The following is an 11,136-nucleotide window of genomic DNA, read 5'->3' as shown; positions in this document are numbered from 1 at the left end:
GCAGGAGTGCTGGGATTAGGGCTGCACGCCACTGCGTTAGTGTGGGTTCTGGGGGTGGAATTAGGTCAGGCTTGTGCACCAAGTCCTTTTGTCCATCAAGTCATCGCCCCATCTCAGAGGGGCCATTCAGTAAATGGAAAGAGATTACAAAGAACGCAGGCTTGACTCGACCGTGTCTTGTATGTGAGACAGGTATATTCAGTACCGTACAGCTACACAGCCATTGCTTATTCTGTAGTGAGTAGGTGTGCCACCTTAATAAGAAGACGAAGCCACTTCAGGCCAGGCTCATGCCAACGTATAGACTATTATGTTAGTCCGTAATATTTTTAAAATTTTTGGAGACAGGATCTCACTGTACAGTCCTGGCTGACCTGGAACTCAGATCTTCCACCTGCCTCTGCCTCCTGAGTTCTGGGATTAAAGATGTACACCACCATGCCTGACCTCCGGCTCATAATTTTTAACGTTAATATAATTTCAGCCTTACAGGGAAATTTAAGAATAATACAAAGAAATCGGCCAGGCAGTGGTGGCACACACCTTTAATCCCAACACTAGGGAGGCAGAGGCAAGTGGATCTCTGTGAGTTTGAGGCCAGCCTGGTTTTCCAAATCTAATTCCAGACAGGCTCTAAAGCTACAGAGAAACCCTGTCTTGAAAAACAAAGAAATCCAATATACTCTTTACCACCCAGACTCTACAGTTCAATTCACTATTTTTCACATATTCATATATGAATTTATATCCATATACATGCATACGCATGACTGCTTTTCTCCCCTTCCTGCCTCTAAAGAAAACTCTCTAGTGGTCTTCTGCTCTGCTTCTCCGATCTTTCAGCATTCGCCCCGATATCAGACTCTGGGATTTTTATCATTAAGACCAATTAGATTTTGTGCAGGCGTGGGCAGCACAGGCGCCTGAGGCAGCCAACAGAGGGCATCAGATCCAGTAGAGCTGGGATTATAAACAGCTGTGAACCTCCCAGTGCGGGTGCTGGGAACTGAACATGATCCTCTAGAAAAGCAGCAAGTTCTCTTAACTACCAAGCTGTTTCTCCAGCCCCACACAACCCTTTCCCATACACTTGTATTTTATTTTCCTTGAGTTATGTGATAGTGAGTTGCAGAGCCGTTGCCCATTGGCCCCTACGAACCTCAGTGTGTGTCCTAAGGACACGTTAGAAGTGAGCACAGTTAGTTGAGAAGTGTTATCTAACACACCGGCTGTTTATAGTTTCTACTTGTCAGATAATGTCCTTCACCAGAAACAAGCTTTCCTAAACTCAAATGAGGATCAGACATTGGTTGTATTTGGTTAACCTCTCTGGCTGGCTTTCTTTCCTTCCTTTCGTCCTTTCTTTTTTTGATACAGGCTTTCTCTGTGTAGCCCTGGCTGTCCTGGAATTCACTTCATAGGCCAGGCAGGCTGGCCTTAACTCGGAGATCCACCTACCTCTGCCTCCCAAGTGCTTGGATTAAAGGCGAATGCTACCACCACCTGGCTTATCTGGCTTTTTTTTTTTTTTTTACCTGGTTACTCTGCATTTGTCTTTAGTAGTCTTGGCCTTTTTTAAAAGTAAAGGCCGCTGTTTTAGAGTTCGCAGTTTGGTATTGTCTGCTGTCACACTGAGATGGAAGCTGTTTGTTCCTGACAGTCACATTCAAAAGTGGCTTTATGCCTTTCTCAGTGCAGGTGTCAAGTAACATGGTTTAAGCATTGGCTTCTTTTGTTAATCTCGGTCACATGGTTGAGACGATGCCCCCCCCCAAACTCTCCACTGTGGGTGTTATTTCTACCCTGTGGTTGATAAATCTATCAAATGTATCAAAACAGGAGGACGTCCAGTCCTCCAAACCTTCATCCTGCACCTCCGTACTCCGCCATTTCTTCTCCATTTCTCTGCTGTGTTCTACAGCCGAAAGAGCGTCCCTCCAGTTGATTCTATTGGTTCCTTTACTTACAGAACCCCAGATGTTTGGAATCCCGCTTCAGTTAGTGCCTTAATCGCCCATTATTACTATTAGTGAAAAAATTCTCAGATTTACCCAGAGGGAGTTAGACATACTGGCTTTTTTTAAAATTAAATTTATAGACAATTTCATCTATACAGTGCATGGATACATTCTGCTTACTTCCCCCTCCTCCCTCGTCTCCCCCTTTTCAATCCCTCCTCTTCTGCACAAGTCCATTGTTCACGTTCATGTCCTGTTTTTTGTATATTTTATAAGTTTTATGTATATGAGTGTTTTGCCTGAATGTGTACATGTGTTCCATGTGTGCCTGGTACCCACAGAGACCAGAAGAGGGCATTGGATCCCTTGGAGCTGCAGTTAGGATGGCTGTAGGTCACTAGGTGAGTGTTAAGAAGGAAACTTGGATCCTCTCCAAGAGCAACAAATGCTCTTAACCTCTGAGCCATCTCTCCCTCCAGCCCCTCATGCCTTTTTGTTTTGTTTTGTGATCCACTGAGTTTAATCACAGTGGCTCATGTGACCTTGGGCGAAGGAACTATTGATTCAAACTGGTAGACCCACCCGAGGGTACACAGTGAGGACAATGACTCCCTCTTCCCCTGCAGCATCCAGGAGCCAATAACTCCCTAAACTGGTTCCCTCCTCCGTCTCTATGATTCTTAGATTTTCTTACTGTTTCAGGGGCATGTTACATTTTCCCTGTTCCAGCCCTGGCTATTCTCAGTGGAAAAGGGCCTCATTTATCGACACTGAGTTGGGCTCAAGGCTGGTTCATTGCTACTCGACCATCATTGCTTCCGGGTTTCTCAGCAGAGGTGAAACATACACACACATGCACACATACACACACATGCACACATACACACACATGCACACATACACACACATGCACACATACACACATGCACACATACACACACATGCACACATACACACACGCACACATGCACACATACACACACATGCACATGCCTTCATATGTTGAAAATCACAAATTCAAGCAGGGTGTCATGGGAAAGAGCTATACAGCTATAATTCCAGTACTTAGAACACTAAGGCAGGGGGGCTGGGAGTTTGAGGCCTTTGGGGGCTATGAGAAGAGTCTGTGTCTGAAAAAAAATGAATATATGTGTGTGAGAGAGAGAGTGAGTGAAGGGGGAGTGGAATGCATATATTCTGATACTTCCGGTTTCAGTCCAACACTCCAGCACCTCCTTCCAGTTCCCACTTCTGATATCCCTGCCTCTCCTTTCTAACCCGGAGAAGCCTGCCTCCCTTCCCACCGCCAGGGAGAATGAGTACTTAGCCTAGAATATGGCTGCAGGTCAGTGCAGAGAGCAACCTTACCACTGAGAATTAACTCCTGCTTGTCTCTTCCCGTTGGTCTGCGGGTTTAAGATCAAAATACCCCCTCCTTAAAACTTACTTCCGTAAGTTCTGCCTCCCATGCTTTTCAGCTGACTGGTACTCTTCTGAAATACATTTGAGTTTTTTATTTGTGTTCCATATTGTGTTCCCACCTCATTCTTCTGACTCTGCAGATTTTCTCATTTACACAAGTCAGAAGTCTTCACCAAGTGAAAGGGTCAGCCATAGTCAAACCCACAGATTCCGCCAACCCTGGAGGTCGCTGCTGGAAGCAGGAGGATTATAAGTGTGAGGTCATGCTCAGCTACATAGAGGGTTGGAGGTCAGCAAAAAAAATGTGGACCTTTAATCCCAGCTTTTGGGAGGCAGAGGCAGGTGGATTTTAGTAAGTTCGAGGCCAGCCTGGTCTACCAAAGGAGTTTCAGGACAGCCAGGCTACACAGAGAAACCCTATCTAGAAAAAAAAAGGTGTATGTGTTCTGTATTTTGGATTTGTGTTTGGGGCTCCATTTCTGGTAGTAGTAATAATAATAATAAATAATCATAAATGCTTTATAACAGGTTATAGAAGTCTTATTTTTACAGTTGCATATTAATGTTACCAGAATTTTAAGTGTCAAAGCATAGACCCTGGCAATCCAAATAACCTAGATTCGGTCACCTCTCCACTATATGGAGAGACAAGCAGAATGAAAAGCAGAGAGAGGGTCCACCAGGGAACGGAATAAACAACATGGTTCATGGCCCGTATGTCCTTTTTTAGGTTATCGACATACAGTTCAGGCTAAAGCAGAGGGCAGGCGGATGGCATACCTAAGTATTCCCGGCCAAGGTGTGTCTCTGGCATCATTGGTCCATCCCTGTCTTGGCGCCAATCTGTCTTGCAAGGTGGACCGACAAGCAGTCCAATTGTGAAACTTTTTCCTGGGACACAGGCTCTTCCTCTGGCTGGCCTCAGGCATCACAGTCCTAAAGGAAGATTCCTGGGAAATTCCAGTTCTTTGGGATCTATTGTCTCCATCTTCAGATAGCCAAAGGGAAGGGCTCAATCTCCCCTCAGATTGTCTTCCCTGCTTCCGGGTGGTTGTTCTACTCCAGCACCTTGGACCACAGATTCTTTCTCTCCTGCCTTCAAGCATTTGAACTGCAATTAAAAACAGCCAAGGCCAGCTGGCCTAGGTCTGAAAAAAGCATGGGATAAATCCGGACTAGCTGAACATAGCGGACAATGAGGAATACTGAGAATTCAAGAACAATTGCAGTGGGTTTTTGATCCTACTGCACGTACTGGCTTTGTGGGAGCCTAGGCAGTTTGAATGCTCACCTTACGAGACCTGGATAGAGGTGGGCAGTCCTTGGGCTTCCCACAGGTCAGGGAACCCTGATTGCTCTTCGAGCAGATGAGGGAGGGGGACTTGATCGGGGGAGGGGGAGGGAAATGGGAAGCGGTTGTGGGGACGAGGCAGAAATCCTTAATAAATAAATAAATTTAATAAAAAAAAAGATATAAAAAAAAAGAAAAAAAAAAGAAAAAAATAAAAACAGCCCTGTGGTGAGCAGTCACAGGCTCAGGCATTTTCCTGTCACTGCAGGTGCACCTTGGGCAAAACCTCTTGTGACATAGCTTTGTGAAGAGTAAGTACATAGCATCGGTGGACTGGGGAGATGGCTCAGTGTGTAAGGGTACCTGCTCTAAACCTGACACCTGAGTTAGACCCCCAAAGCTCCATGGTAGAAGGAGAAAACCAACTCCCATGAATTATTCTACACACACACACACTGAACAAATGTTGTGGTGGGGGAACTTCCCGGCTAGGGCTCTATCTCAGTTGGTAGTTTTTGTCTTGCATTTACGATTTAGTCCCTAGTATATACCTATAATCAGATTCGTAGCACATACCTGCACCAGGAAGGTAGAAGCAGAAGGAGCTTGGTCAACTTGGGCTACGTGGTGAATTTGTAGGCTACGTTATACCCTGTCTCTAAAATAAAATAAAAATTCAAGATTACCCATCTCATACTATTTTCTGAGCTTGAGCTTGTTGTCATCAACCAAAATAATGTATATAAAGTTTTGGTACAGACAGAGGATGGTGAGTTTAAGTTTGGCCAGACCTAGATAGATAGATAGATAGATAGATAGATAGATAGATAGACCTAGATAGATAGATAGATAGATAGATAGATAGATAGACAGATAGACAGACAGATAGATAGACAGACATAATATGGTTTGGTTTAGATCCTATCACATTTCACCTCACAAGCCTGTTGCTGGTGGAAATCTCCCTCCCTTGCCAATCAGTAGGCTGATGGAATTAGAAGTGAGCCCAGTCAAGGCTGAACCAGATCCTGTCCTGGGACCTGTCTAGGACTGAGGACCCAATCTGTCTCTATTAGGAAATTCAAAGTTGTACCTTCCCAGTTGCCTCTGGCCAAACACCAACCAAAGTAGACTTAAGGGTTCAAGAGAAGCCAAATCCTGTCTCTCCTGTCTCTACCATTGTTATATACCAGTCTTAATAAACTTTCTCTCTTACCTCTACCTACCTGTCAGCTCTAAAACCCTTTGGGTTGGTGAGTTTGGAGAACAGTTTAGAGAGCTCAAGGAAACTATTTGCCTGTTTGCTTTTGTAAGGGGGGTACCATGAAAGGTGCCCATGAACAGCAGTTCTCAACCTGTGGGTCACGACTCCTTGTGGGGTCAAGTGACCCTTTCACAGGGGTCACCTAAGGCCATTGGAAAACACAGATATTTACATTATTATTCTGACCTTTAGTTCAGGGGGAGCTGTGTTAAGGGTCACATTGTCTGGAAGGCTGGGAACCACTGCCCCGAAGGAAGGGTATACCGAGTGAGGAACTCAGACGAGTTTCAAACCTCTCCCCCTCTGCAGGGCCCTCTCAGAGACCCCACCCCAGAACCCCGCCTATTGGGTTTTCTGCGGGCTTTATTGTGTACTGTCAAAAACAAAATTACAATGAATTTAGTCACAGGCATAATTGACTTTAAGATTCCTGAATGGAGCAGTCTCTGTTTTCCTGAAAGGAATGAGAAACCCCCTCCCCCGCCCTCCTGGGCCCTGCAGAGAACAGTGGGGTTTGTGAGGTGGGAACAAGGAAACAAGAACACCTGATTAACATCAGCTTCCACCAGGTCACTGTTCTGTGAGGGCCAAAGTGAGAGAAAGCACTTCCTTGTGGTGGAGACTGGAACCTCCAATTTTAAGGAAAAACTGGTCCATCAGGGAAACTGCTTCTTTAAAGTTTTAGTTCGGGTTAGGATGATTGGCTCTATTCTGGTTTGGTCCTAGAAGTCACTTTTGCTAAAAAGCAGTGACCCCTGACCTGAGCCTCCGGGGAGGAAGAACAGGTGATAACCAGCGACCTGCCTTCCACTCTCACCGAGCCTTTACTTTTTTTTTTTTTTTTTTTTTTTGCTGAAGGCACAGAGATGATGAGTCACCCTCCTTAACCTTTCCTCCTGTGTCCCTTTGTATTCTAGAAACAGCAGAACCCTCCCCTGACAGAGCACTCCTTTCCCCAGAAGAGGGCGGTTCTCTGTGAAGGTGAGGCTGCAGCTTAGAGAACCGCTCTGTCCCCTCCAGAGACAAGGACTTCCTCCACTCACCTGGGAGACAAAGATCAACAAGACCACACCTAGACCAGGGCTATAACTACACACCTCCCCGGGGCTCTGGCTTTCCTCTGTTTAAACCTGAAGCTCTAGTGGCACCTTAAAGCAAGGTGGCTGGCCGAGCTAGTCCCTTCTCTCTGCAGTCTACCATTTCTTATTTCTTTGATTGGCCTTGGGGGAAGGGAGCATTGGCTGAGCACAGCTTGGGAGGTGGGGTAGCAACCCAAGTACTGTTAAAACTAAAACTAAAAAACTGGGAACAGTTCTTTGGGTCCTAGCTCAGCCCATACAGTGACCTCTACTTGCTTAAGGAGGCGTCAGTACCAGTTGTTAGGGTCAAATCCTGGAAGCCCTTAACAAGCAAGGCTCAGCTGTCTGTCCCAGTAAGCAAGTAAGGAAACCGATAGTAGTGAAAGAGACATTAGGGAAAAAACAAAGAGATATAGCAAACTCCCCTCCTACCCCAAGCTCATCTTTAGGACCCTGACATCAGATGCGTCATTAAGAGTCATTAGGTACGGTCCTGCCCGATACCGACAATCATTGCCTTAACTTCTGCTTCCCAGTCTATTAAACAAGTCAGTGCTGACTGACATGTTTTTCCCATGGAAAAGATCACCCTATTGCTGACACCAGAGCACTAACTATCCTATTTGTTCTTACCCTTTGGAGAGTCCAAGGGGGTTTTGTTTTGTTTTGTTTTAAGTTGTATGCCAGGAAATGAAGGCCAAATGTCTATTTCACAATGTCACACTAGAGAATTCTGGCTCACAGGCGTAGAAACACCCTCCTTCGCTGGGGACTTCCTTGATTTCCTGACCCAGCTCCTGCAAGGCCTGGCTGAACTTCCAGCCCCCATGCAGTAAAGATTTACTACCTGTTATTATTCACTGGTGCTGTCATGATTACTGATGACTTATAATAAAATAAATGGGGGAGGAAGGCAGGTGTGGAGCAATGGCTCAGCAGTTAAGAGTAATTCCAGCCCCAAGGACTGAAATTCTGGCCTCCACAGGTACTGTTTATGTGCGTGTGCGCACTCACACACACACATACACACACACATGCGCGCGCGCGCGCACACACACTTTACAATGGGTTGGATATAGCTCAGTGGTAGAGTATTTGCCTAGCCAGCATAGGCAAAGCTCTGGATTGACCTCCAGCACTGAGGCAGGGGAGAGAATCATAACAGATAGTTACAGTAAGATGCACACATCATTTAGGTGACAGCTTGAAAGATTGTATTTCTGTCTCCATCTAATCACAAGCCTTCCATGCTGGTGCTTGGTTGGGCAGGCATTGTTTGGAGACTGGGGTTCTCTGCATGGGTGCTCTCTTGCCAGCTACTGTCGCCCCCCCCCCCCCCCCCGCCGTGACCCTCTCTTTTTCTTTGCAGTGCTAGGCTGGAATCTAGGCCTTATTCTCTTTAAGCAAATGCTCTACCACCGAGCTCTTGATTCTCACTGCCTTAGCTTTTCCAACGTAAGGATGAAAGAAGCATACCTGTACCAGACAGTAATAGTCCAGTCGAAGCCAGGCCACATACATGACAGTGGCTTGTAAAATGATATTACTAAGTATAGAACATGTAAGTATATAAGTATATAGACATCCTTCTTCTGCCTTTTTTTCTAATTTTTTTGTCTTTTGAGACATGGTTTCTCTATAGAGTCCTGGCTGTCCTGGAACTTACTCTGTAGACCGGGTTGGTCTCAAACTCACAGAGATCCACCTGCCGTGCCTCCCAAGAACCGGGATTAAAGGCATGTGCCACTGTGCCTGGTTTATAATTCTTGCCACAGCTTGTTAATTAGAATTAAGTCACAGGTCAGGTCAGGCAGCTAAAGAGTCTAAGAAACAAAGACTTTGGTCTACAGTTACAGAAAGCTCGGTAAGGGCTCTGTGGAAGCCCATTAGGGAAAGCTACTTCTCTGACCTGGGTGGAGACAGAACATTCTAAACTATCTAAAACAAAAGAGTTAACCCAGTTATGCTGGTGAGTCATTTGGCTGAGAGACCACTCCTCAGGAAGATAGGAACATCCCACAGACAGGTAGACTCGCTTAAGTGATGCTTAAGAGATAGGAGGGAGAAAAAAAATAAAATCAATTTTAGATTTTGTACTTTCTTTTTTTTTTTTTTTGGTTTTTTTTTTTTTTTTTTTTTTTTTTGGTTTTTTTCGAGATAGGGTTTCTCTGTGGCTTTGGAGCCTGTCCTGGAACTAGCTCTGTAGACCAGGCTGGTCTCGAACTCACAGAGATCCGCCTGCCTCTGCCTCCCGAGTGCTGGGATTAAAGGCGTGCGCCACCACCGCCCGGCCTAGATTTTGTACTTTAAAGAGAGAGAGAGAGAGAGAGAGAGAGAGAGAGAGAGAGAGAGAGAAAGAGAAAGATAGGAGGGAGAATCCAGGAGTGGTTTGAGTAACTCGGCATTTGAGGCCTGCCTGGTCCACATAGCAAGTGCCTGGATAGCCAAGGCTATAGAGGGTCCCTGTCTCACAAAAACAGAGAGAGAGAGAGAGAGAGAGAGAGAGAGAGAGAGAGAGAGAGAGAACAGAATGGGGAACTTTAATACTCAAACTCTATCTCCTAAAGCAGTATCTAACAAGCCTCAAGCCTTGAACTGAACTGTAGGACAGCAGAATCTTTAACACCAGTTCAGATGTGGCTGTCGGAAGAAATTTCTAGAATCACATACAAATGCCACAGAGGACAACAGAGAATCCTTGGTAGAGGGAGAGCTGACACACTGGGCAATGGCCAGGGTGAAGTGTACAAATCTAGCTGACAAGATATGTCAGCATTGCAGCTAGCCAGGAGCTGCCTTTCCCCACCTTGCTCTCGAAGTATTCTTTGTAATGTGTTTCTGGGTCTGGGTCATCCCTCTCTTTTTGGTGGGTAGAAGTGGGGAGAATAGGTACCTCATCTTTCAGAGGTCTTGTGAGGAACCACAAACGAGGAGAAGGGCTCTCTTCCAGGAGTTCGATTTAGCATTGCAGTAGCTGGTTGGAACTTTGCACTAGAGTTCTTGCCCCTGTGTGTGTATTCCGTTCTTTCTCTAGGACATGGCCACTGCCAAAAAACCCCAAAGTGAAGCCGGGCGGTGGTGGCGCACGCCTTTAATCCCAGCACTCGGAAGGCAGAGGCAGGCGGATCTCTGTGAGTTCGAGGCCAGCCTGGTCTACAAGAGCTAGTTCCAGGACAGGAACCAAAAGCTATGGAGAAACCCTGTCTCGAAAAATCCAAAAAAAAAGAACTTGTGTGTGTGCGCGAGAGTGTGTATCTGTCTGTGTGTGTCTGTATAGCGTCAACATCCAGTGCCTTCCTCAATCACTCCTCACCTTTCTTTTTTGTATTTTAAAAAATATTTCTTTTTTGATCCTTTCATGGTTCATAAGCGTAATGATTGGGGTTTCACGCTAGTGCGCGATATGTGCTGCCCATTAAACCTTGTTACGACGTGGGCACATTACCCATCTGACATAAAAAAGAAAATTTCTTTTTGGGGCTGGAGAGATGGCTCAGTGGGTAAGAGCACTGCCTACTCTTCCAAAGGTCCTGAGTTCAATTCCCAGCACTCACATGGTGGCTCACAACCATCTGTAATGAGATCTGGTGCCCTCTTCTGGCCTGCAGGCATACATGCAGGCAGAACACTGTATACATAATAAATTAATAAATCTTTAAAATAATATTTCTTTTCCTTATGTGTCTATGTGCATGCATGTTCACATGTGTCTGAACTGAAACACATGCCCCAGAAGAGGGCAATGGATCCTTTGGAGTTGTTAGTTACTTGTGCTGGGGGTTGATCTCTGGTCTTCATGAAAGCCAAGGAGACACTCACTCTTGACCAATGAACCATCTCTCTGGCCCCTTCACCTTCTTTTTCAAGACAGGATGTCTCACTAAATCTGGGGCTCACTGAACTAGACTGGCTGGCTGGAAAGTTGTAGGGACCCACCATTTCTGTCTTGAAGTTTTACATGAGTTTTAGGGATCAAACGTGGCAACCAACTGAGCCATCTCCCTGGCCTTTTTGTCTTGCAGACCCAGGGTGGTCGCGTGACTATTTAAGCCAGTGGTGAGTGAAAATGGCGTGGGTGACTTTCAAGGGATTTCTGTGAAGACAAATTTGCTTAACCTGGAC

At 45.7% G+C, this 11,136-nt stretch overlaps 1 long non-coding RNA gene and 1 other non-coding gene across 2 annotated transcripts in view; both read left to right on the top strand.

Annotated features, from left to right (window-relative positions):
- LOC121459097 overlaps positions 1 to 11,136 on the top strand; it is a 21,776-nt gene extending 10,640 nt beyond the window's left edge. The window contains exon 4 of the long non-coding RNA XR_005975903.1: positions 11,037 to 11,136. This is a non-coding gene — a long non-coding RNA (uncharacterized LOC121459097). The remainder of the gene's footprint in view (positions 1 to 11,036) is intronic.
- LOC121459189 lies at positions 10,365 to 10,469 on the top strand. The gene has a single exon (XR_005975942.1). It is a non-coding gene; the product is annotated as a small nucleolar RNA U13 (small nucleolar RNA).

The sequence above is a fragment of the Microtus oregoni genome, unplaced genomic scaffold, assembly GCF_018167655.1.
Source record: "Microtus oregoni isolate MIOR12 unplaced genomic scaffold, Mior012 000018F_ref0000195, whole genome shotgun sequence".
Classification (NCBI taxonomy): Eukaryota; Metazoa; Chordata; class Mammalia; order Rodentia; family Cricetidae; genus Microtus; species Microtus oregoni.
This window is presented reverse-complemented; position numbering and strand designations above follow the sequence as displayed.